This window comes from Arvicanthis niloticus, chromosome 11 (genome assembly GCF_011762505.2).
Source record: "Arvicanthis niloticus isolate mArvNil1 chromosome 11, mArvNil1.pat.X, whole genome shotgun sequence".
In the NCBI taxonomy this organism is placed as follows: domain Eukaryota; kingdom Metazoa; phylum Chordata; class Mammalia; order Rodentia; family Muridae; genus Arvicanthis; species Arvicanthis niloticus.
In genome coordinates, this window is record NC_047668.1 from 34,669,508 (window position 1) to 34,694,338 (window position 24,831).

Below are 24,831 nucleotides of genomic sequence, written 5' to 3' on the forward strand. Positions count from 1 at the left end.
CTTTCAAAAGCTTCTAAGAGATACTAACTGGCTAACACCTCACCTTAAGCTCAACACAGGAGGACTGAAGCCTCTGTGTGATGTTCTCAAGGGAGATACGAAACCTAATTCCCCTGGACAGTTAACTAATGAAGGAGAAAAGGCTTTACAAAGAGTAGAGGAAGCTGTTAGTTATCAACAGGTACATTATACAGACTGATCAACTGTTGGCCATTTCACAGCAGTCCTTTGGCAAAAGAGACCACTAATGTGGATTCATATTTCTTTATCTCCAAAGAAAGTTTTAACACCTTGTTCTGAAGCTGTTGCTGTGTTAATACAGAATTATAGGTCAGGATCACAAAAGTATTTTGAGAAAGAACTTAATGAAATATTCCTTATTCCAAACAGCAATTAAATTGGTCATTAAAGAATACTGATACTTGGCCTATTACATGATCAACTTTTTAGGCATGTTTGATAATCATTATCCAAAAGACAAGTTCTTACAGTTTTCCTATATGCATACTTTTATATTTCTTGTAAATTTACACATGTAGTCCATAGAAAATGTATTTACTATATTTACAGACAGGTCATCTAATGAGAGGACTGTATATGTAATTAGATCACATGTTCATTCTCTTGAGTTTCCCCCTGCTTCAGCACAATAATTGAATTACATGCTGTAGCCACTGCTTAAAAAATGCTGAAAAATCAAGCTTTCAATTTGTATACTCATAGCCAGTACATAGCTCATGGATTATAATTGCTTAAAATTGTTCCTTTTTTAGATATTGCTAATTCTCAAATTTTACAAATACAGCTTAATTTTTAAAATATATACTTTTCCTTAACTTTATAAAACATTTAAGAGCTCATACTGGATTGCATGGACCCCAGGGAATTGCCACAGCAGATGTGTATACCAGGCAGATCATAGGCCTTACAGAAACAATTGGCCATACAATCTTATTCTTTACATCACCAAAATAATAATAGCTTGACACAATATATTGATATTTCTAGAGAGGGTACAAGTCAAATTATAAAAAACTTGTTCTCAGTGCCCTCAATTTTTTCAAAATAGTGTTAATCCTTGAGGACTTATACCTAACCAATTATGACAAGTAGATGTTACTCATTTCTGATTTTGAAAAATTAAAACATGTACATGTGACTTGACACCTACCTATTCAGGCTTTTTAGTGGCAACTGCTTTAACAGGAGAAACAACTAAAAATATAATTAGTTATTGCCTACATTATCTTTCTATGCTTGGTGTTCCATATTAGACTAAGATAGTTGGAACTGGCTATTGCAGTCAGACATTTGAGATGTTTTATTGACAATTTAAAAATACCCATATTACTGGGATACCTTATAATCCTCAAGGACAAGGTATTATAATACAGATATTGTGTAACTTTAAAATAATTATCTTCACAACTCTTTGGAGTGTGGGAGGAACAGCTACTGGTACTTCTGCCCTGGTTTTGCAAAGAACTCTAAAAAAATTAGCTTTTAAAAAACATAAGAGGGGGAGTTATACTCCCCCCCCCCCAGAAAGGGCCCCCTAGAAATATTCCCCATCATGCCTTATTTGTTCTCAATTTTCTAAATCTGGACGCTCATGGCAAATCTGCTGCCGATCGCCTCTGGCACCCTGAGACCAATAAAAACTATGCCACAGTTATGTGGAAGGACCCTCTTACCTTTAAATGGAATGGTCCAGACCCAGTTCTCATATGGGGCTGAGGATCAATATGTCTGTTTGATACCAAAGAAGGCATGGCTAGATGGTTGCCAAAAAGATTAGTGAAACAAATAGATACCTCCAAAAAGCCAGACCCATTTGTAGATAAGATGAATAACAACTGAGATCCAGGGAAGAAAGATCTCCCTGAGAATTCCCATCTTTTTTCCTTTCTAGATTAAAATGAGCCACCATGGTGTTTGCTGTTGGAAGTTCTAATCCTGATGCAGGCCTCCTGACTTGCACTACTCAGACCCTGGATGGGCCATTGACAAGAACAGCTAGAGATTGACATCACTAATCTAGAAAAATCCCTCGTTTCACTGTCTGAAGTGGTCCTCAAAAATTGCAGAGGGCTTGATCTGCTTCTCCTTCAACAAGGGGGGCTCTGTGCTGCCCTAAAGGAGGAATGCTGTTTTTATATTAACCACGCCAGGGTAGTTGGAAATAGTATGACCAAGATCAGAGAGAGATTAGAATGAAGAAAGAAACAGGGAGTGCAAGAAGAAGAGTGGCTTAAAAACTGTTTCTCTGCCTCTCCTTGACTTACCACCCTTCTCCCTTCCATCCTGGGTCCCGTAGTCGGTCTCCTTCTCCTTTTGGCTTTCAGCCCTTGGGCCTTTAACAGACTCGCTGGCTTTATAAAACAACAAATTGATTCCTTGGCATCTAATCCTCTACAAATACATTATCATAGACTTCATCTAGCTGATAGAGGCCTGGCTGAGCCTTACAATGACATAGCTCCTTTAGGAGCTGCATAGAACTCAGATCTGTGCTCACTGGTTCAGCACGGCATGAACACAACATGGGTACTTATGAGGGATATAAGGCAAAGTACTGCAGGGGGAGGACACAATTGTCTGCTTCTGAGTCCCCTGAGAAGCAAAGCTGATTTACATAGGGGTTGGTGTCGGTCCTTGGACCACTCATTGTGGGAGTCTCCCTCCAAGTTAGGCTCTGCCCCTCCTCTCCAAAAGACACCAAGAGCCGCCCAAGATGTGGGAAAAACAACCCTCTGTTCTCCATGAGAGGAATCAGGTCAGTGCTTCCTCACGCTGGTTAATGCCCGCTCATTCGTGGAGAACCATAGGTGTCTGCCTTCTCGCCAACCTCATGCAAATTAAATAAAAAGGGGGGAGATGCCGGGAGCCAACTGATGCCATTTTGAAAAAAGTTTTAGGTTTTGTTTTTCCTCAGCTATCAACTCCTGAGAAGCAGGTGGCCAATGGTTGCTGCACCCTGAGCCAGACAAAAACATTGGGGCTGCAAGATATGTGCTGTGGCAGAACGCCCAGCTTCTGTGAAATTCCCCCAAACACAGTAACCCCTTCCTTGCCTGTATAAATTGCCTGAGAAAATACAGTTCAAGGGACCTTAATCAGAAAAAGACCTTGACTTGATCTCATTCTTTGCATCTCCTGTCCCTTCCATTCTCTCCCCCTTTCTCTTAGGGTACCCTGTTAAGGACACTGCAGGCAGGGGCAGAGCCTGGCAGAATTGGCATGTTTTGATGAACAATGTGCAATCTAGAATCTTTCACACCCATTCTGAGATGTGAAATACTTCATAGGGAGAAATATCAAGCATTACTCTAAGTCACCTAAAACTATCCATCAAAAATTACTCAGTCTTGCCCTATAAAGGGAATGCTTTCAAACATAGTTTCAAATTCCATTCGAATGCTTTATTCTTCATAAGCTTATTCACTGCCTACTACATAACAAGCTCCATCCCTATAAGGACTGCCTCAAGACAATTCTTATTCGTATAAATATGCACAATGGTCTCTCAATAAAATCTACTTCAGATATTTATCTTCTTAAAAATAGTTTTCAATACTCTGCCTTTTTTTAAATAAAGGTACCTGTCCACTTACAGACTAGTTAGATTTTCCTATAGCATTAATAAAAATCCTCACTCAACAAGTCCTAGCTAACCTAAAAGCCATTCTTACCATTTCCCAACCCGCATCCCTCCCTAAAATCAATTTCCTATCCTGTATTTTAGACTTTCACTAATAATAAACCATTATAAGCCACACTCACAGACTTATAGCTAAGTGCACTTAGAATCAGCACACAGAAAAGACAGAACATCAGCCATCACACACTCTGCCTCATAACTATTCATCACTATGCTCCACCAGAGAGAAACAACTCGTCTCTTTTATGGTCATGTCATTTCTGTAGTGATAGGTATGGTAAAGCCTTTGTGTCTAGCTTTGAGTGCTATGTTTGGGTCAGTCAGTAGAGGCTGAGCAATTGTTATGAGACTATTTGACCCCTGAAGGTCTCTCTCTGAAAGGTCTGTACTTGGTATTATATTAGAGCTTGCAGCTGCACTAATCTTGGTCCTAAGACACTTCTGGCAAACTTGGAGTTCTAACTTTTGGTTATGGCTAGCCATGGTCAAAGAGACTGAGATTTGTGTGGCTTGTCTGCTCGCATAAGCAGCAAAGGGCAAGATAACTTTGGTAGCTGGACTCTTTCCCAGCCCCAATTAGCCTAGTATGGTGTTTAAATAAAGTAACTGGAGTGAGCTAGCTGGGTTTCAGTCTTCCCTGAGAGGCTGTATCAATCTGCTCCTTCAGAAAACTGAAGGCTTAGCATCTTGGTGAATTTCTCTTTCTACTGTGGCACCTATGACCAATATAAATCAATAAACTTTGTTATCTTTATCCATGGAATTGTTACAGAAATAAATCAATCTCTCCCTCCCCTCAAACCTCTGTGTGTGTGTGTGTGTGTGTGTGTGTGTGTGTGTGTGTGTGTGTGTGTGTGTGTACTCACGCACATGGTCTTCTTCTAGCCCAAAAAGACAGGGTTTCTTAACATCCACTAATGATGGTGGATAGCGAGGGGGCATTGTTAATTTTGTGGGGTTATTTTTTCCATTATGAAAATATGTGTTTAACCATCATGAGAGACTCTGAATTCACTGCAGCTTTAATCCTTATGGATGCCCAAATAGAATAATTTGTTAAAACCTCTAAGAGTGAGCAACTGTACCACTCTGCCTACATCTAAGAAATTTTTCATTCATGATCTATAATTTTGAACTAAATAACTGGTCCCCAAGAATTGGCTCTGAAGATCCTTTGTCAAAGACCTGGAAGTTTTAGTGTCTGGTGTAAATGTTTCAAGATCATTTTATATATTCTATTTGTTTCCTTCCTCCAACCTAGAATCAAAAGATTTCTCAAAGAGACCTTTGTTTAAGAAACAGCAGAATGTTAAGATCATTCTGGAACTAGGCTTGCTCATTGCTGAACTTTTTCTATACACATGGGCAGCAAATGTTAGAACTAAAATATGGCATAAATATTCATTTGATTCACTCTAGAATACAAATAAAACATTCTCTGTGCATGTACATGCATATAAAATGTACATATATAAGGCTTATGATATTTTAAAATTAAGTTAAAATATCTCAACTTCATACTGATACTTTCTAATTCAATTCAGGACCAAAAGTACAGGATGTTTAACCTATCTTCCATCTTGTATCTTAGACTTTCAAAGTTGTGGCTCTTAAGGACACAGGAAGTAATACATTTACAATAACATAAAATAATTCATTTGTTTGGTTATACAACACACAAAAAGTAGTATCCAATGAACAAAGGCATTTATACCATATAAAGAGTTGACTATTGAATGTGCCTAAATTTTGCATACTCTCATCACATCTTTCACAATTAAAGTCTATTTCTTTGACAAACCATATAGTTGTTATTTCCTCTACTTTATAGATCTTTTAAAATTCAATTTTATGCTTAATACAAGTCTTTACAAACTAGATATCAAGAAACTAGACATCAAAAAAAACAAATACTCCCAATTTAAAAATGAGGTACATATATAGACAGATAATTCTCAAAAGAGGAAACTCAATTGGCTGAGAAACATATAAAGAAATGTTAAACATCCTTAACCATTAGGGAAATGCAAATCAAAACTACTTTGAGGTTCCATCTTACACCTGTCAGAATGACTAAGATCAAAAACTCAAGTGACTACTTATGCTGGGGAGGATGTTGAGCAAGGGGGACACTCCTCCATTGCTGGTGGGAATGCAAACTTGTACAACCACACTGAAGATCAATATGGCAGTTCCTCAGAAAACTGGGACTCAATCTACCTCAAGACTCAGTTACACTACTCTTGGGTATATACCCAAAGAATGTTCCATTCAACCACAAAAACGCTTGCCCAAACATGTTCATAACAGCTTTATTCATAATAGCCAGAAACTGGAAACAGCCTAGATGTCCTTCAACTGAAGGATGGATAAAGAAAATGTTGTACATTTACACAGTGAAGTATTACTCAGCTGGTAAAAACAATGACATGATGAATGGAACTAGAACAAAATCATCCTGTACTACATAATGGCAGTGCATGCCTTTAATCCCAGCACTTGGGAGGCAGAGGCAGACAGAATTCTGTGAGTTTGAGGCCAGCCTAGTTTAAAGAGTGAGTTCCTGGACAGCCAGGGATACACAGAAAAACCATGTCTCAAAAAACAAAACAAGCAAACAAACAAAGAAAACATCATCCTGAGTGAGGTAACCCATACTCAGAAAGACAAACATGTACTCATAAGTGGATATTAGTTGTTAAGTAAAGGACAATCTGCAAACTCAGAGACTAAGTTAACAAGGAGGGGGTCAAGGAGTTACATATAGATCTTCCTGGGAAGGAGAATAGAACAGACTTTGTGGGCAGAGATGGACTCAGGCTGGGGGAGCAGGAGAGAGAAAGATGACTAGAATTGGGAGTAGACACAGGAGGTGATACAGAAACATAGTAGTACAGTGGAACCCCCCTGGAATCTATAAAAGTGACCCTAGGAAAGTCTCCTCGTAGTGGGAGGATACAGAGCTTGAACTTCTTCTGTAATCAGTCAAGGCAGTCAATGAAATGATTCCTAATGATATCTTGCTATAGATCAGTGCCTAGCACAACTGTCATCAGAAGAGTGTCATCCAGCAACTGATAGGAGCAGATAGAGAGATCCAGAGCCAAACACCCAGCAGTAGAGGGAGAGGAAGAACTGTAGGATCCAGAAGGTGGAGGACACCATGAGAACGTGCCCACAGAATCACCAAGGCAGGGTTCACAGACACTGCAGTGACAATCATGGACCCTGAATGGGTCTTAACTAGATCTTCTTGCATACACCTTATGGTAATGTAGCTTGGTGTTCTTGTGGGGCTCCCAATAACGGGAAGGGATGTCTCTGACTCTTTTGCCTAAGCTTAGGACCCTTTTTCTCCTACTGAGTTGGCACATCTGGCTGTAATATGAGAGTTTAGTCTTATTTTATGCTTCCCAGGGAAGCATGCTCTTTTGTTTGTTTGGTTGGTTGATTTGTTGTTGTTGTTGTTGTTGTCATTGTTGTTTAAAGGAAAACAGAAGAAGAGTTGATCTGAGGGAGAGGGGATATTTGGAGAGGTCATGGGAGGAGTGGAGGGAGAGGAAACTGCACTTGGGATGTAATGAATAAGAAAGTCTCTACACTGGTATTTGTCTAATCATTTTGGTTGAGTAAAGTAGTATAAAAAGAATCTCTTATGTAATGTGTGAACACATCACCTGTCAATAAAAAGCCTATGGCCAATGTGCTGAGGAAGGATTAGAAGATGAGACATCCAGCAGAGAGAGAGAAAGAGAGAGAGAGAGAGAGAGAGAAAGAGAGAGAGAGAGAGAGAGAGAGAGAGAGAGAGAGAGAGAGAGAGAGAGAGAGAGAATTTCTTGGAAACAGTCAGGTGCAGGAGATTTACCCCAAACGTTGAAAGAGACAGTAGCATGAAACTTAGGAGAGGTAACTAACCAAAGCTTTTAGCCTAGGCATTTATTCATGATATATTAAGTCTCAGAGTCAGGTGGAAAAGCCTATGGTTATAAAGTAGTTTGTCATGAGAGCCATATTCTCTGCTTTCTTCTATGCTGATATGAATCTCTATACTTTAAAAGCAGTTCAACTGACGTATCAATTATCTATTAGTCTTTAAGAAACCAGAACAAAATTCAGTGGTTGAAAATTATTTCACACTCTGTGATTGACAATTAAGGAAGAATTAATGTTGTGTCATGTGGGATCACCACTCCACTGTATTGAGCTAACAACTAGGTTAGTATGACAGAAGATGAAAGCATCGTTGATACATCAGGTACAATGATGCTTCCATACTTGTTAGATCCACATAGCTAGTTGGGCTTCCTCGAGTGTAACGATCCTAAGGCAGTCACACTTCTTAGATGTTAGCTTTTACAGAACAGAAACCAAAGCTGGGGCAACCCTAAAAAAAATAAGCCTCAAACTAGCTTTCATAGTACCAGGATGTAGCATGCCACACTTCCAAAGGACAGAGACAACCAACAGTTCTTACCAGCTATAATACATATGAATCACAGCCACACCAATGAATAGCATGGCACAATAACCCTACAATAACCCTACAGATGAAGTAATGGCACACAAACTTTGGTGGTAATCAACAGCTCTAATTGAATTTAAGACCTGCTAAACAAGAAAGATACCTATGCTTGCTACTGGAAACCTAGCTAACTACTCAGGTGCTAATGAAATCATGGTTATTGGAGGAGAATCTACAACCATTAATTTATTAAATCAGCATAATCTCTGACAACAGTCTATAAGCAATTATCTTTATAACCACACATAAATGTAGACTTCATCCCTCATCAAGGAAACTTCTCTGGGCACCAGATGGAAATGACTATAGAAAACTACAACCAATCAAAATGCAAAGTTGTAAACCCAGTCCCAATGGACACATTTATAAAACACTCCTTCCTATACCTAAGGCTCAGGGAACACTGCAGAAGAGGAGGCAAAGAGATAGTAAGAGCCAGTGGATTGGGGAGTTTGCTGTGAGACTATGTCTTCTAGTAACATCACAAGCTATGCCTATAAGGTCTTACCAACTTCACTGTCCAAACATGAGTTGAGCAAGAATGACATCAATGAACATGATAAACTAGACAAGGAAAAGCCCACAAGGCCTCAACCCTACACAAAGAACTATAGGCAAATGAGGAAAGCTGGTAGCAGGAGAGGTGGTCTTCCCCAGAAAAGAGCACACCAATTGATTGTCCAGTGCCAAATGGTCAGCCCCAAAAACATACATACAAGTGACATACAAGTGACATGATATGGACACAACAGGTGACGCTTCGGAATATGTATGTATATAAAGATTACATATGCATGCAATAACATTGAAAAAAAGGCCATTAACTTGAAGGTAAGTAGTCTGAGGTATATGGAATGCTTGGAGAAAGGAAGCAGAAGGGAGAAATATTGTACTTAAATTATAACCTCAAAAATAAACAACAACAAAAAAGTAAGCCTCAAACTAGCACCAAGTACTTACATCATGGGTTTTCGTGGCTTCCTATCCTAATCGCTCTATGTTATTAGATTGTTTACAGAGCTTGACATTTCTACTCTATTACTCTCTCCTTCCCTTTATGATACATTCACTTGCTCAGAGGAGAGTTATAAAGCCAGTCAGGTAAATTTATACTCTATGAAAAAGAAAGAAGATAAAATGGAGCTAGAGATATAGCGACATTGGTAGGCAGCTTGTCTAGAATGCACAAGGCCAGGGGTTCAATCCCCAGCAATGCAGAAAACCAAGCATGGCAACATGTGACAAGTGGAGGCTGGAGGGGTTCAAGGGCATACTTAGCTACATAGTAAGTTTCAGGTCAACTTGGGCTCTGTGAGACTGCACCTCAAAAAGGAGTAGATAAAATAATTTGATAATATCAACTAAAACCAAAAAGAAAAAAATTTTTTCTTATATACTTTTAAAATTAAAAATGAGATTTAATAGCCAACACATATAAGACTTTAAATTTTTAAAACTGAAATAAGTAACTCAAAATTATTTTTAAAATTTATGAAAAATATATGAATCATATAAACAATCCCTACTATATATTTTAAAACATACAGATAGTTTTAAAAAACATATAGATGTTGAAAGTTTTAAACCTTAAATTTTCATTGACTCATTAAAATTTAAATGTTCAATTTAAAAGATTATAAGCTCTTCAAACTTTTTCTGAAAAAAACTAAAGCAATTCATAAGAAAACAATATTACTAAAATGAATTAAGGTAAAGATAATCCTTAGGGTGATAATTAAATTCAGCTGATGTAGTCATGTATATAAATGAAGCCAGAATCTTCTACTTTAGGAAAGAAAAGGCTTTCTGGGAAGAGACTGAAATGGAAGTAGGGGCAGGAGAGAGAGGTATAAAAAGATACTTTTTTCTAATTGGCAACATAATCATAGGAATTCTATTTTCAAGGCAAAAATCCTTCATAGCTACTTCCTTCTTGCTTTCCTATATCACATACACTTAAAAGTAACTTGGAACTCAAGGAAGAGACAGGTTAAACAAGAACATCAGTTTTCCCAGTGTTTAAAATGTAAACACAGTAAACAGAATAACAATGATTAAAAACCTAAGCTCATGAAGAGCCCCCAGGACACAGAACAATTTAAAAGGCAACACAGTTCTAAGACAGACTTCCTTAGCACAGGCATTACTGAGGTGTGGTCTGATGTGCAGGCTTTTCAAGCATCTCTAACTACTTTCCTTCCTTCCTCATGATGATCTAGAGCTATCTGTATCACTCAATCATCACTCTCTCTTGGGCATCACAGTATTATCTCTGTATGGACTGTGTCCATACTCTGAAATGTGTCTGTCTCTTCTTTTTCTAGCCATTAGACACACTCTTTACTGTTTCTCATGTTAAGGGAAATATTCTCAGTTTTACAAAGAACCTTCTACTTGGGTGCCCAATTTCTAACTTAGAGAGTCTTAAGAAAAAAAATGATTTTCCTTTGCACTAATGCCCAGCCTCAATACAAATTAAGAGGACAAGAACACTGAAGAATAGGTCTTTAAACTAATTTTCCAGCTCAAACATTTCTCTAAATGGTGGGAGAATAGTAGAAAATCCCCTATGTGAAGGCCTTTATATCCAGATTGGAAACTGAGAGACTGCTTCTAGGTTTGTGTAACTACCAGATATACTGAATAACTCCTATCTCCAACCAATATCTTGTTAGTAAACGTCCTGTAACTCTGCCATACCTACTACAAAGATACGAAAGCCAATGGGACCACCCACTATCTCCTCACCAACTCCCGTTTGCTCTCCCCAGACTCTTTCCCTCCCCTCCTTCCCTCTCCTGACTATTCCCACATCAAGTACCTATTTCTCTCTGCTCTCCAGACCATCTAGCCAATCTCACAGGATGCTCAGTCCAAGAGACTGAGGTCAGGAAACAGTCAACCAAACCCAATCAAAGAAATTTGTTCTCATTACAGGACACATTGAATGGACATGTAGACTGTATCAAAATATATTCCCCTTTACAGTGACAGCCATGGTCTAATTTAAGAACAACTTTGGTGGATTCTCATAAATCCATAATAGATTATAAAGGGGCTCTGGCCAGCTCAAGTATTACGAGTATGGCTCTGGCTGGCCTCGCCTTTCTCTCCCATTCCATCCACCTTGATAAAAAAAAAAAAAAAAAAAAGTTGGATTATATTCCCAAAGCTGGCTGCCAAGGCCTATTCCCTTATTTGGCCATTTCCTCCTCCTGAGCCTGATGGCCAAGGTCCAGCTATCAAAATACTGAAGTATAGCAAACAAATGCTCCCTTTGGCTCACCTAATTAACATGCCCAATTAAAATTAAACACCTCATCCTAATGTGGGATTTCCCCTTGTACCTTTATAAACTGACTCTTTCCTATGTGCCATGTCTGTCTCCTCCCTAAGAGGTAGTCCTTTGTCCCTCCAGGACAGATACTCCTGTCCCCTTTCCCTTGTTCCCTTCCCCTTCTCCCTCATCCTCTATCTCCTCTCTTACCTCTTATTCCATCATCCTCTGTTCAGCTGGGGCAAATATACCACTACATTCTAACCAATTTTAACACAAACCTCCCTTTTTGCTCTTCTTAAAAATTACACATGCAAGATCATTTGCTGCCATTTTTCTGCCTAAGTCAAAAAGCAGCCTCTTTAACTTTTCTTCTCCACTTAATAAAGAATCTCTGTGTGAAGACATGTGGTTGGATGTGGTTTGTGCCTAATCCTGGGTCTGAAAGGGAATCTTCAATGTGTGGGGGTCTCCTTCAAATTCAAGACTGAATTCTTTCATGTGAGCTTCATGCCTGTCCCCATCTTAACAGTAAGTCATCAGAGTACTGATTTATTGATACTTGTAATGAAAGGGAGTGAATTCTTCAGAAGCTACTGAAGTAGCTGGTGAGCTAGCAGTTAATACCTTAACCCAGAATGTCTAAACACCTGGGGAATAAAATGGTCCCCACACAGGTCCCAGTTGGAACCCCAAGGACCTTATTCATAGAGCTAGTAAAGAAACTAGACAAATTGCCTCTTGCAACAGAAAATGAGAATTCTACTTAAAGCTGTCAACTCTGACAGGGTCAAAGAGAAGAAAAAGAGTATTATAATTTTCTCAACCACCTATTAAGGCCTTCTGAAAATCATCAATACCAAATCAGAATTGGTGGAAACATGAAACTTAACAGCTATAAATTTTATAATAGAAGCTGCCCCAGATATTTAGAGAACATTACAAAAGCCTGAGCTAAGGTATCCAATGCCATTTTAAATATAGAGAAGGATCTTGAGGCTACAACAGCAGAAAAAAATAAGTGAAAGAAGAAAAAAAAAGTCAAGGAGCAGACAAGAGGAAAAAAAGCAGCTACAAACTGCGTTAGTTCAACCATCATCTCACAGTTGAAAGATAGAAAAATCATAAGTTGATCCCCTGAACCCTACTTTTAAAGCAAAGACATAAAAACCTGTAAGTCAAACACTGTGTTGCCTCAGTCCCAGGAAATTAGCTGACCATTTGAACAGATGGCCCTAACTAAACAAATCTTAAGATTCATGGTGTCAGGATGCTATGGGCCCGAGATTAGCTTGGCCGGGCTTTGAACTAACAGCCCTGAGACAGTTGGTGCCAGGATGCTAAAAGTTTGAGATAAGCCTGACCCCCTTGAACTGGAGCTCATGATATATAGTGTGAAACTACTTCGAAATAGCCAATTATAAAGTGACACACCATGCATCTTAGGAATTTGAGATCAAATGTATCCATGACCTAGTGACCTGTTCTCCCTCCTTCCCCCTTCCCTAACTCCACTCTCAGCCTTCCCTCTTCCCTAACTCCACCCCCACCTGGTTTGTAGATGCCCCCTTAAAAGCTGTAAACTTCTTTTGTTCTGCTGCTGAATTCCGCTGCCCCTGCGCGGGCTTGAAGGAAAGACAGCCCTGGCTAGCCAGTAAACCTCTTGCAATTTGCATCAAGTTGTGTTTCTCGTGAGTGATTTGGGGTGCGTCTGCAGTTCTCCACGGATTGGTGAGGTCCTTTTCATTTGGGTTTTACACAGTAATCCACAGAACTCCAGAAAACACACTCAGTGAGATCCATGCCACACCAATCAGAACCAGTGTATATATTATCTCACAGTGATCCACAGGACTCCAGAAAACACACTCAATGAGATCTATGCCACACCAATCAGAACCAGTGTATATATCATCTCACAGTGATCCACAGGACTCCAGAAAACACACTCAATGATATCTATGCCACACCAATTAGAACCAGTGTATATATCATCTCACAGTGATCCACAGAACTCCAGAAAATACACTCAGTGAGATCCATGCCACACCAATCAGAACCAGTGTATATACAGCTGAAAGGTGAAGCGTTGAAAAGGAACTATTCTGAGTAGCCTAAAAGGGCTAGCTAGAAACAATTCCCTTAGAGTAACATCCTAGGCACAGTCTCCCAAGAGGGACAATCCATGCATGAACTGCAAAGGCCCATAGAGTCTCTAAGCTCCACTGCAAGTACAGTATCACATTAGTAAAGCCTCAATAACATGTGATATAGCAGGCAGGAAGAAAGAATACTTATTAGATACAGAAGCTGCCTCACCTATCCTAACCCAACTTGCCGGCCATTTGTCTGATGCCAACTGCCCAGTAATAGACATGGGGGAGGGGTTAGGGGGAGCCTAAAGTAAGAAAGATGATTATTTTCTTTTCTCTTCAGTGGTAAAGCAGGTTCTACCACCATTACCCATTCCTTCCTGCACCACTGCTGGGTAGGAATCTCGTTCATAAACTGGGTGTCTCTGTCTCCCTGAATGAAGAACAGAGGTATGTTTCTACAGAGCCAGAGCAGAGTGTCATCTAGCAGCTTTCCTTAGTATTCAAGGCACAGGACTTCAGCAGGTCCCTAAAAACATAAAAGATTCTAAGGGATGGCGCCACACTCTTGTGCATGCAGGCTGTACAAATTGGATTCAGTGAACTTTAAAAAAAATTATCTTAAACAGGACAGGAAAGTAAAACCGGTATCTATTAGGCAGGTCTAGGAAAGAGAAAGAGAAGTGGGTGTGGATGTAATCAGGATACACTGTATGCATGTGTGGAATCACCAAAGAATAACTTCAACAGAAGAAGACACTTAACATCAACTGGGCCTCTACCCCTCCATAAGCAAACATGGACACCTTATATACAACAGGCACAACAAATTTTCCCACTTATAAAAACAATATGAAAAATAAAGATAAAAACATGATCCCCTGGGCTCCATATTCTGGCTCATAAATGGCCTGCTTTAGCAAAAGCCAGTACACTTCGTTCTAGGGTTCCCAGCCCTGCCAACAGCCTCCAACTATACCCTGTGCCCAGGGCTTCATATTCCAACCCTTAATTCAGGCAGAAGACTCCTGCTTTATCAGAGGGCGCACCATACTAGGAAACCGAGAGACCAAACAGGCACCCAGAACCCCAGACATGACACAGATACTTGGAAGCCCAGAGGCAATGTTGGCATCTAATACCCCAGAGTTCACACAAGTCACACACACACATACACACACACACAACCAGCAGAGATATCTTACTGGACCTGAAAACTCATTGGTAACAGAACCCCAGTTCACTCAAGTCAGAAGACCAGAGAAGAAACAGAAACCAAGAGAAAATACATCCAAAAAGCATCCAACAAAAATAAACTCAAAACTCAGCATCTAAACCTAGAGTAACACCTAAAACAGATGATTAGAGGCCAGTGTAAGAACACAAACAACAGACAGGGCAATACAGCACTACCAGAGCCCAGCTATTCTACTACAGCAAGGCCTGGATATCCTAACACAGCTAAAGCACAAAAAAACGACCTTAATTCCAATCTCATGAAGATGATAGAAGCCCTTTAAAGAAAAAATGGATAAACCCCTTAAAGAAATGCAAGAAAATACAAACAGGTGAAGGCAATGAATAATGCTTTTCAAAATCTCAAAATGGGAATATAAGCCATGAAGAAAACACAAACTGAAGAATCCTGGATGTAAAAGCTAGGTAAGCAAACAAGAACTACAGATGCAAGCATCACCAACAAAATACAAGAGATGGAAGAGAATCTCAGGTGTAGAGGACACAATAGAAGAAACTGCTACATCAGTCAAAGAAAACGTTAAACCTAAAAAATTCCTGAAACAAAACATCTATCTGGGATACTATGAAAAGACCAAATCTAATAATAGGAATAGAAGAGTACCAGCTCAAAGGCCCAGAAAATATTTTCAACAAAACCATAGAAGAAAATTGACCTAACCTAAACAAAGTGATGCCTATAAACATACAAGAAGCTTACAGAACACCAAATAGATTGGACAAGAAAAGAAAGTGTCCCCCTTTCCCCCATGTATTAATCAAAACACTAAAGGTGCAGAACAAACAATATATATTAAAAACTGCAAAGAAAAAAGGTCAATTCAACTTCCCAATAGAGATTCTAAAAGCCAGAAGGTCCTGAACAGAGAGGTCTTAAAGACTCTAAGAAACTACAGATGCCAGCCCAGACCACTATAACTAAGAAAACTTTCAATTACTATAGATGGAGAAAACAAGATATTCCATAACAAAATCAAAGTTAAACAATATCTATCCACAAATCCATCTCTATAGAAAATACTAGAAGTAAAACTTCAACCTAAGGAGGTTAACTACACCCAAGAAAAGAGAGGAAATAATGTCACATCAGCAAAACCAAAAGGGATGTTCACATGCACACACCCACACACACCACCACTACCACCACCACCACCAGGAATTAACAATCATTGGTCATTAATATCTCACAATATCAATGAACTCAATTCCCCAATAAAAAGATACAAGTTAACAGAATGGATGTAAAAACAGAATCCATAATTCTGCTGTATACAAGAAATACACCTCAACATCAAAAATAAACATTACCTCAAAGAAAAGGGATAGGAAATTTTTGGCTAGGACAGGGAAGTAAGTTCAGATATTTTGTTCATCCTGATAAGCCCTTAGAAATCGTGATCATGGGACTCTGTTTATTGTCCTGCTTGTTCTTTGATTATCTGGATGTATTGTCTTGCTTATTCCTTGACTATTTGCATCTACTGTATTGCTAATTCCTCAACCTAGAACTGACCTTAACACTTGCATGTAATTTTAACACTTGCATGTAATTTAAATGGCATAAAAGCAAAAAAGGAGAAGGAGGGATGGGATAGGGGGTTAACTGGGGGGGGGGGGGGGGAGGGGGTGAGAGAAATGGGGAAAGGGGGTAACATCTGAAATGCAAATAAATAAAATATCAAATAAAAAAACAGAGTATAGATCTAAACAGAGAATTTTCACTAGAAGAATCTCAAATGCCTAAGAAACACTTCAAAGAAATGTTCAAAGTCCTTGGCTATCAGAGAAATAAAAATTAAAACAACTCTTGAGAGTTCATCTTAGACCTGTCAGAATGGCTAAGATAAAAAACACAAGTGGCAGCTTGTGCGGGTGAGGATGTGGAACAAAGGGAACACTCCTCCTTTGCTGGTGGTAGTGTAAACTTGTACAGCCACTTTGAAAATCAATATGGCAGTTCCCTTGAAAATTGGGAATTGACCTACCTCAAGACCCAGCTATATCACTCTTGAGCATATACTCAAAGCACACTCCATACTACCACAAGGACACTTCCTGAACTATGTCTATAGCAGCTTTATTCATAATAGTCAGAAATCAGAAACAACCTAGATGTCTCTAACCTGAAGAATGGATAAAGAAAACGTGGTACAGTTACACATTGGACTAATTACACAGCTGTAAAAATCAATGACATCATGAAATTTGCAGGCAAGTAGATGGAATTAGAAAAGATCATCCTGAGTGAGGTAACCTAAACCCAGAAATAGAAACATGGTATGTACCCACTTAGAAGTAAATTATTAACCTTAAAATAAAGGATAATCATGCTGTAATCCAGAGGCAGAGAGGTTAATAAGGAGGGCTCAAGGGAGCATGCACAAATGTCACTGTGAAAGGGAAATAGAATAGACATCTCAGGTGGCTGGGGGGTCTGGATTGGAGAATGGGTTTGGGAACAAGAGGGATCAGGTGGGGAGAAGAAAGGAGGAGAAAGTATTGGGAGAGAGAACTGGAATCAGGAAGAGGGGGCAACTTCTGGGTTAAGCTAGAAATGTAGGGCAATGGAAACTCCCAAAAACTGAGGGAGAACCCTAGCTAAGACTCCTAGCAATGGGGAGAATATGGAGCCTGAATTGACCATCTCCTATAACTAGGCAAGACTTCCACTAGAAGGCCTGAGACACCAATCCAGCCACAAAACCTTTGACCTACAATTTGTCCTGCCTACTTGATCTGCTGGGGTAAATGAGGCACAAAAACATGTGGAAGTGGCCAACTGGTCCATCTTGAGACCCATGCCATGAGACAGAGCCCACCCGACACTACTTGGAAGGCTAAGATACAGAGGCTGAGATAGCCCAGAGACCTAGAATAGAACTAATCATGACTGGCAAAAAAAAAAAAAATCAAGTCAATGAACTAATTTCTAATGATATTCTGCTATACTCATAGGCTGGTTCTAGACTAATTGTCATCAGAGAGGCTTCATCTAGCAATTGATGCAAACAGATCTAGAGAACCACAGCCAAACACTAGGAACTTGGGGAAATCCTGTGGAACAAGGGGAGGAATGATTGTAGGAGGCAGCGAGATCAAGGACACCATAAGAAAGCCCACAGAATCAACAAACCTGGGCTCACAGAGGCTCACAGAGGCTCACAGAGACCAACCAGGAGCCTATATAAGACTGACCTAGGTGCTCTACACATATCTAATAGTTGTGTAGATTGGTCTTCTTATGGGACTCCTAACAGTGGAAGCAGGGGTTGTCTCTGACTCTCTTAACCTGCCTTTGGGCTCCTTTCCCCCTACTGGGTTATCATGTCCAGCCTTAATAAAAAGGAGTGCCTAGTCATGAAACTTGGTATGTCACGGATGACTGATACCCAAGGGAACCCTGCCATTTTCTAAAGACAAAGGGAGGAAAGTGGATAGAGGGATTCGGTGGGGTTGGGGAGAGAAGTTTGCAGGGAGGAACTGTGAAGAGAGGAAGGAGGGAAAACTACAGTGGGTTCTAAAATTAGTTTAAATAAAAGAAGAAGCAGATGTGAGAACCTACCTGAAGCCTTGCCAGTTGAGCAGTAACGGGCTACTATTTTATGTATGGCTCAACAATTTTTGATTTCATCCTACGGCCAAAAAAGAAAAAAGAGTGAGAATAAAATCATTTTCAAAAACATCAATGAGAGACTGAAGAGATGGCTCAGTGTCCTAAGAATGTTTGCTGTATAATCATGAAGATCTGAATTCAGACCCTCAGCACCTATGTAAACCTAGGCATAGCTATGCTTAAACCTGTAACCTCATGCTATATAAGGGGAGACAGGAGGGCTTGCTGACCAGCATCCTCATTCCAAGTTCAATGAGAGTGTCTTTCTCTAGGGAATAAGGTAGAGAGTGATACAGAATACCTGACATCTACCTTTGACCTCTATGCACACACCCATAAACATATACACTTCAGGTGTCACATGCACACATATATATCCCATTCAAACACAAGTAAGTAATCTAAAAACATACACACACACACACACACACACACACACACATATATAATGGCTAGAAATAGATTTTATATATTTATAAAGTCGAAAATAGTACCTATCAACGGCTCCCTGTAAAGCTCCAATTCTTGTCTGCATCATCTGAAGAACACCTAGGAAAGATAACAACTCATATAGGCTTTATAAACTTATAAGATTCACACTGAACCAAAAAAACCCACAAATATTAACATAAATATAATCTTAAAGTTTTTCTATCATCATCCTTATGCAAGCAATCAGTATAACTTCTGTGTTCAGTTACAGAAGCCAACAACTAGCCTCCAGTCTTTAATCTCTGATACCTGGCCCATGACAGAAGCCTGACAGGAACTAGGTATGACTACTTACTGCTTACAGATTTCTACTTTGCATGAAGAAGCTTTAGAACTAGACAGTGCTGAGGGCTGCACAAGACTGTAAACACCTAGGAACTGCCTCAGTTAGACCTCTTGGCACTTGTTTAATTTTAAACTGTATGGCAAATTAATGGTTATACATATTTACTACAATTATTTTTTAAAATCTTTAAGTGATATTTAAAGTTCATATTGAATTCTTGCTTAGAATCTTTCATAGTGCCCGCTCTTCACTCCTGTATTAAAGCTATAGTCCACAGCTTGTGTTCTAGTTGCTCAGCTGTGTTGATTTATCTCTCAAACCTTCAGCTTCAGTCACCTTCTTTTCACCTACATCCTTTCAAGGACTTCATTCAATCTAATGTTTAAATGCTACTTTTTCCATGAAAAACTGATAGAACTTTATATGTTTGTATAACATATACTTTGTAATATGTTACACATATATATGTCTGTAACAGACATATACAACCTCTAGCCCTAAATACTTTGCCTGTCAAATGTAATATGTCAAATGTAACATCCCAAGCCTACCAAGTCATAATCCTGTACAATTGCCCCATCTCAATAACTCACACCAGTTTAGCAGACAAAAACCTAAAGAATCGCTGTGATACCTCTTCTCAGTGCTTTCACACCCTGGATGTATCTTTTCAGGGTCTGCTTCAGTTTTACACATTAACTGTTTTTCTATTCACCATGCTAACCCAAGGTGCCATCAATCTCAGCTATTCTTTCTACCAGTGCTGTCATCCATAGAGCCAGCAGGGAAAATTACTTACAACACTAACCTAGTCATATAATGCTCTGACTTGAACTCTCTAATGGCTGACTCCTGCATTCAAAATAAAACTACAGCAAATTCATCTGTGATTCTCTCCTTATTCACTACATTCGTTCGCACAAGTCATTCTGGCCCAGCTTCTAACCTTGAGACATATCAAGTTAATTTTCTGCTCCACTGATTGTTCCCTAAGCTTTCAACAATTTTCTCCTCCATATTCACAAGACAGTTCCTTCTTATCCTTCAGATTTTGGCTCAAATAAAAGAAAGGCCTTCTCTAACCATTAAAAATAATAGGGTCTTCCCTTCCTTCACTTAATGGGTTTTTTCTTTATAGGACTTAAAAATGTCTGAATTTTCTATTCATAAATTTTTTTTAATTAGCCTTACCATCTGAAATAAACATTCTTTCATAAGGGTTTTGTCTATTCCTTATATATACCTGTTATTTAAACAAGTACTCAACTGTCCTTTAATTGACTAAATGACCTACTGAACAAATGAGAATGAATTCTCCTTTAAAATAGGTTGAATTGCTGTACCTCCAAAACTACTTACAGAGTTTTCAAATAAAGGGAGAAAGATGACAAGGATTAACAATTAAATTTTCTTAGTACATTTTTTAGCGTCTCAAAATAACATTCCCTGGGGCCTCAAGTCTATATAGGATTAGACACATCTTCTCCCACTGAGGCCCTGACAAGGCAGCCCTCTGCTACATATGTGCCAGGAGCCTCAGACCAGCCCATGTATGCCTCTTTGGTTGGTAGCTTAGTCTCTGGGCACTCCCAGGAGTTCTGGGTTAGTTGACACTGTTGGTCTTCCTATGAGGTTGCCATGCCCTTCAGCTCCTTCAATCCTTTCCCTAACTTCCATAGGGGTCCCTGACCTCAGTCCAATGGTTGGCTGTGGGTATCGCATTGTCTCAATCAGCTGTTGGTAGGGCCTCTCAGAGGACACCCATGCTAGGCCCTGTCTGCAAGCACAACATAGCATCAAATTAGATGGAGCTTGGGAGTCTGTGTGGAAGAGTGGGGGTGGGGAGAGTATTGAGGAACTTGAAGAAGACAGGGATCCACAAGAAGATTAACAGAGTAAATAATCTTTCACCCTTAAGGGCTCTCAGAAATGAACTACCAGTGGGGAAAAAAAAAATGCTTGGCTGGATTAAGATTCCCCGCCCCATATATGGAACAGATGTGCAGCTTGGTATTCATGTGGGTGCCGCAACAACTAGACCAGGGGTCTCATGACTTTGGTTGCCCAACTGTGGATCCTGCATTTACTAACTGGGCTGTTTTGTCTGGCCTCAGTGCTAGTCCTGCAGTGACCTGACGTGTCAGTGTGGGTTGATACCCAAGGGAGCTCCCCACTCAAGAGTAGAAGGGAGGAAGGAAGGAGGAAGAGAGGCTGTGTGAGGAGCAGACCGCAGACCAGCAGGAGGTGGGGCTGCAAGATTGATGTTCTCAAGATGTAAAGTGAATAATAATTAATTAAGAAGAAAAGAGAATACTGAGAAAGGGACGAAGAGATAGCTCAGCCTTAAAGTTAAGACTCCTAATCAGAAAAACAAAAAGTATCATAGAAAAGGCAAGCACATTATAAAAACTAAACACATAAGAAAGCCATAACAAAGTTGAGTGTAATAGCCTACTCCTTTACTCCCAGCACTATGGAGACAGAGGCAAATGGATCTCTGTGAGATGAGATGGAACCCAGTTCTACACAGTGGGTTTCTGATCAGCAAAGCCAAGAGATAGACTGTGAGACTGTCTCAAAAAATTAATGAGATTAAAAAAATTAAATGATTAAAAGACATAATAATGAGAAGTATATTCTCATAATAATGAGAAGTATTTCTATTTATAACTAGTCTAATCAATATACTATATCATTTCACAAGTTAAAAACTATATTATTTGCTTTCAAAGTTACCATTAAAATACTCCTGTTCTAGAAAACTCATAAAACAGTTAAGAGATTAAAATGTAATTTCCAACATTAGACCAATACTAAAGGACTCTAACTTCTTCAAGAATGTAGCTCCGATTTTCAAATTAAACAATCACAAAACTATCATTTCCCAAAATACTAAGTCCTTTCACAGGGTACTATAGACACCAGAGATCTGAATTAAGCTCATTTCTTTTGGCACAATGAAAAATACTGTTAGAGTATCACATCAACACCCTCATCTATTTTCTCTAGATATTATCCAATATCAGTATATAGTTATCCAGGGATGGAGAGATGTCATTGGTAAGGGCACTGACTCTTTCTAAAGGTCCTGAGGTCTTGGGCCAGACTGCTCAGCCCTTGGACATCCCGTGGTCCAGGCAGCAGCCCAGATCAGGAATGTCCAGCTGGCCTTGTCGGTAACATGGGCCATGGACATTGATTACAGACCCAAATTAGTCTGGTCATGGTCTTTATCACAGAAATAGAAACTCTAACTAAGCTAGCAAGTAATAATGAAAAAACCATAATAGTAACTTTCATATTATAAACTGTAATCAGGAAAAATGCAAAGTTCATAAATGATTTAGTCAAACATGAGCAACACAAATAAAGCTCCAATGTATATTTGGTATATTTTACTACCACTGATAAGAATGTCAAAGAAAGAAAAAAAATACATACAATCATACCAATCCAATACCTACTCTAACAAGGACTCATGTTTTACTGTTTTAATTAACTAAGCTTATAGGCGTACTTACAAGCTATTTTGCCCCATTTTCCTCAATCATTTAATCCTTTACACACTTACCATTTGGGTAAAAAGTAGTATATTGTGCCACACATAGGAAAAACTGAGACACAGCAAACCTAACTTTTCCAAGTAGTGGTCTGAACAGTAAAGAAGTATTAAGTTTCCTAGAAACACAGCCACCTTGTCTGTGTTACATTATCTGTTGGATTGCTTAGAACTCAGTGTCTAAGCACAGTCTATATGGCCAACAAAATCTAAAGTACATTACAGTCAGCCCTCAAGCTCAGAAAGCTTGTGGCTCCCTGTCTATCCCCATCTAAGTGTAACAGATAATGAAAATACACCTTCCAAAGACTCAATCCAGTTGCTTGTGCCAGTAAATCTTCATGTCTTGCAACAACCTGAAAAATAAGAGTGAAAAATCAGCATTTGCTTGATTATTTGTCACACAGGGTATATAAAGGGAACAGATATTATTACATACGCACCACATGGCATCTGCACATGCAAGTACAAGATAGCTGAGATGGGTTATGCAGAAACATATAAATACAACAGAAGTTCAATACAAAGCAAAAAGTTACAGTGCTAGCCCTACCCGGTATGTCTGAGGTATGACTGACAAAGTATATCATAGCCTAGGTAATACACAAACAAGAGATTCACTATCATAGTTCTGAAGGCTAAAAGTCCACGAAAGTGGTAACAAATTCAGTATCCATTCATCGTCAGTGGTGCCTTCTGTGTCCCGACATGGAGGAAGGATGAACACTCTTCTCCTGTGGGTCTCTGCCAATTAGCAGGTGTACAAATCAACCTACCAAATCCCCACCATCCAACTACCACGTGGGAATTGATTCACTATATGAACATAGGAATATATGAGGTTGTAGCTTATTGGGAAAGTACATGTCTGGTATGCATGAGGCCCTGAGTTCAATTCCCAGCAGTAAAAAGAAATTCAAGGTTGTTAATATATGATCTAGGGAAAATGCACACTTGGGCATAGATAGACTTCAGCTTTCCTAACTACAGTAATTAGAATTGTGCAAACTTAAAGCCTTGTTGTCTTGTGCTATGCCTTTGAAGAACATTTCTGGAATCAAGTTTGTCTTTGTTGTTGGACTTAATTCAGCATCATCAAGTCCACATCCTAGAAACTAAAACTCTCAGCAGGTATCTAACTCTAGATGACTAACTCCCTGTGTCAAATTCCCCATGTCACAGGGAAATCCTTTTCCCTATGGCAGATTGATAATTCAGTGGAGTAATTAGGGGATGTAGACAGCTAAAACCCAAAGGGGAGGCGGGACTATGAGTTAAAGAGCACATGTAAGAAATTCCTTAGTACATTAAGAAATCGTGCAATGGGGCGTGAAGAGACGGCTCAGTTGTCGCTCTTAGGCTCCCACAGATACTAGGCACATAGTAGTACAATATATACGTGTGGAGCAAGCATGCCTACACATAAAATGAAGATGAATAAATAGAAAGAAAACATGCAAATACTAGTAATACTGTAGAAAACCCTAATGTGTTGTTTTTAAACAAAATCTCCATTTTTTGATTTTACCAGGGAAGATTCAGGAAACAGATGCTGAAGTGGAAAAAACTGCAAGCTCAGAGAAAACACTCTGCTAGGCAGAGAGGCACCAGCACCTTGTCCTTAACCAATATCCCACCAGGAATCCCCTCTGCCACACTGTCTCAAATAACCTCCTTCAAACTCAGTCTCTCCTTCGACTCCGTCCATGTCTCTATCATCCGTCTCCTGATCCCTGTGAACTTTCCTGTTTTATTTCTCTTAAGATTTATTTATTACTTATTTTATGTATGTGAGTACACTGTAGCTGTCTTTGAACACACCAGAGAGGAGGGCATCAGACCACATTAACAGGGTGGTAAGCCACCATGTGGTTGCGGAGATTGAACTCAGGACCTCGGGAAGAGCAGTCAGCACTCTTAACCACTGAGCCATCCCTCCAGCCCTTTTTCTTAATAATCCAAAAAACATTTTTGTACAACTTCACTGTAATGTTGCTTGCTCTGCCTCTTGACATATGTTGAATCTATTTATCCTGTTTACAATATTTAAGAAGAAATCTCTTAAAGGTAT

General features: G+C 39.3%; 1 protein-coding gene and 1 long non-coding RNA gene across 2 annotated transcripts in view; both read right to left on the reverse strand.

The window, feature by feature from the left end:
- Cog5 (component of oligomeric golgi complex 5) overlaps window positions 1-24,831 on the reverse strand; it is a 288,970-nt gene that overhangs the window by 240,797 nt on the left and 23,342 nt on the right. The gene's annotated exons all lie outside the window — the stretch shown is intronic.
- Window positions 18,409-23,119, reverse strand: LOC143443867 (uncharacterized). The gene is made up of 3 exons (XR_013113189.1): window positions 23,060-23,119; window positions 18,918-18,972; window positions 18,409-18,442 (listed from the first exon to the last, which is right to left on the reverse strand). It is a non-coding gene; the product is annotated as an uncharacterized LOC143443867 (long non-coding RNA).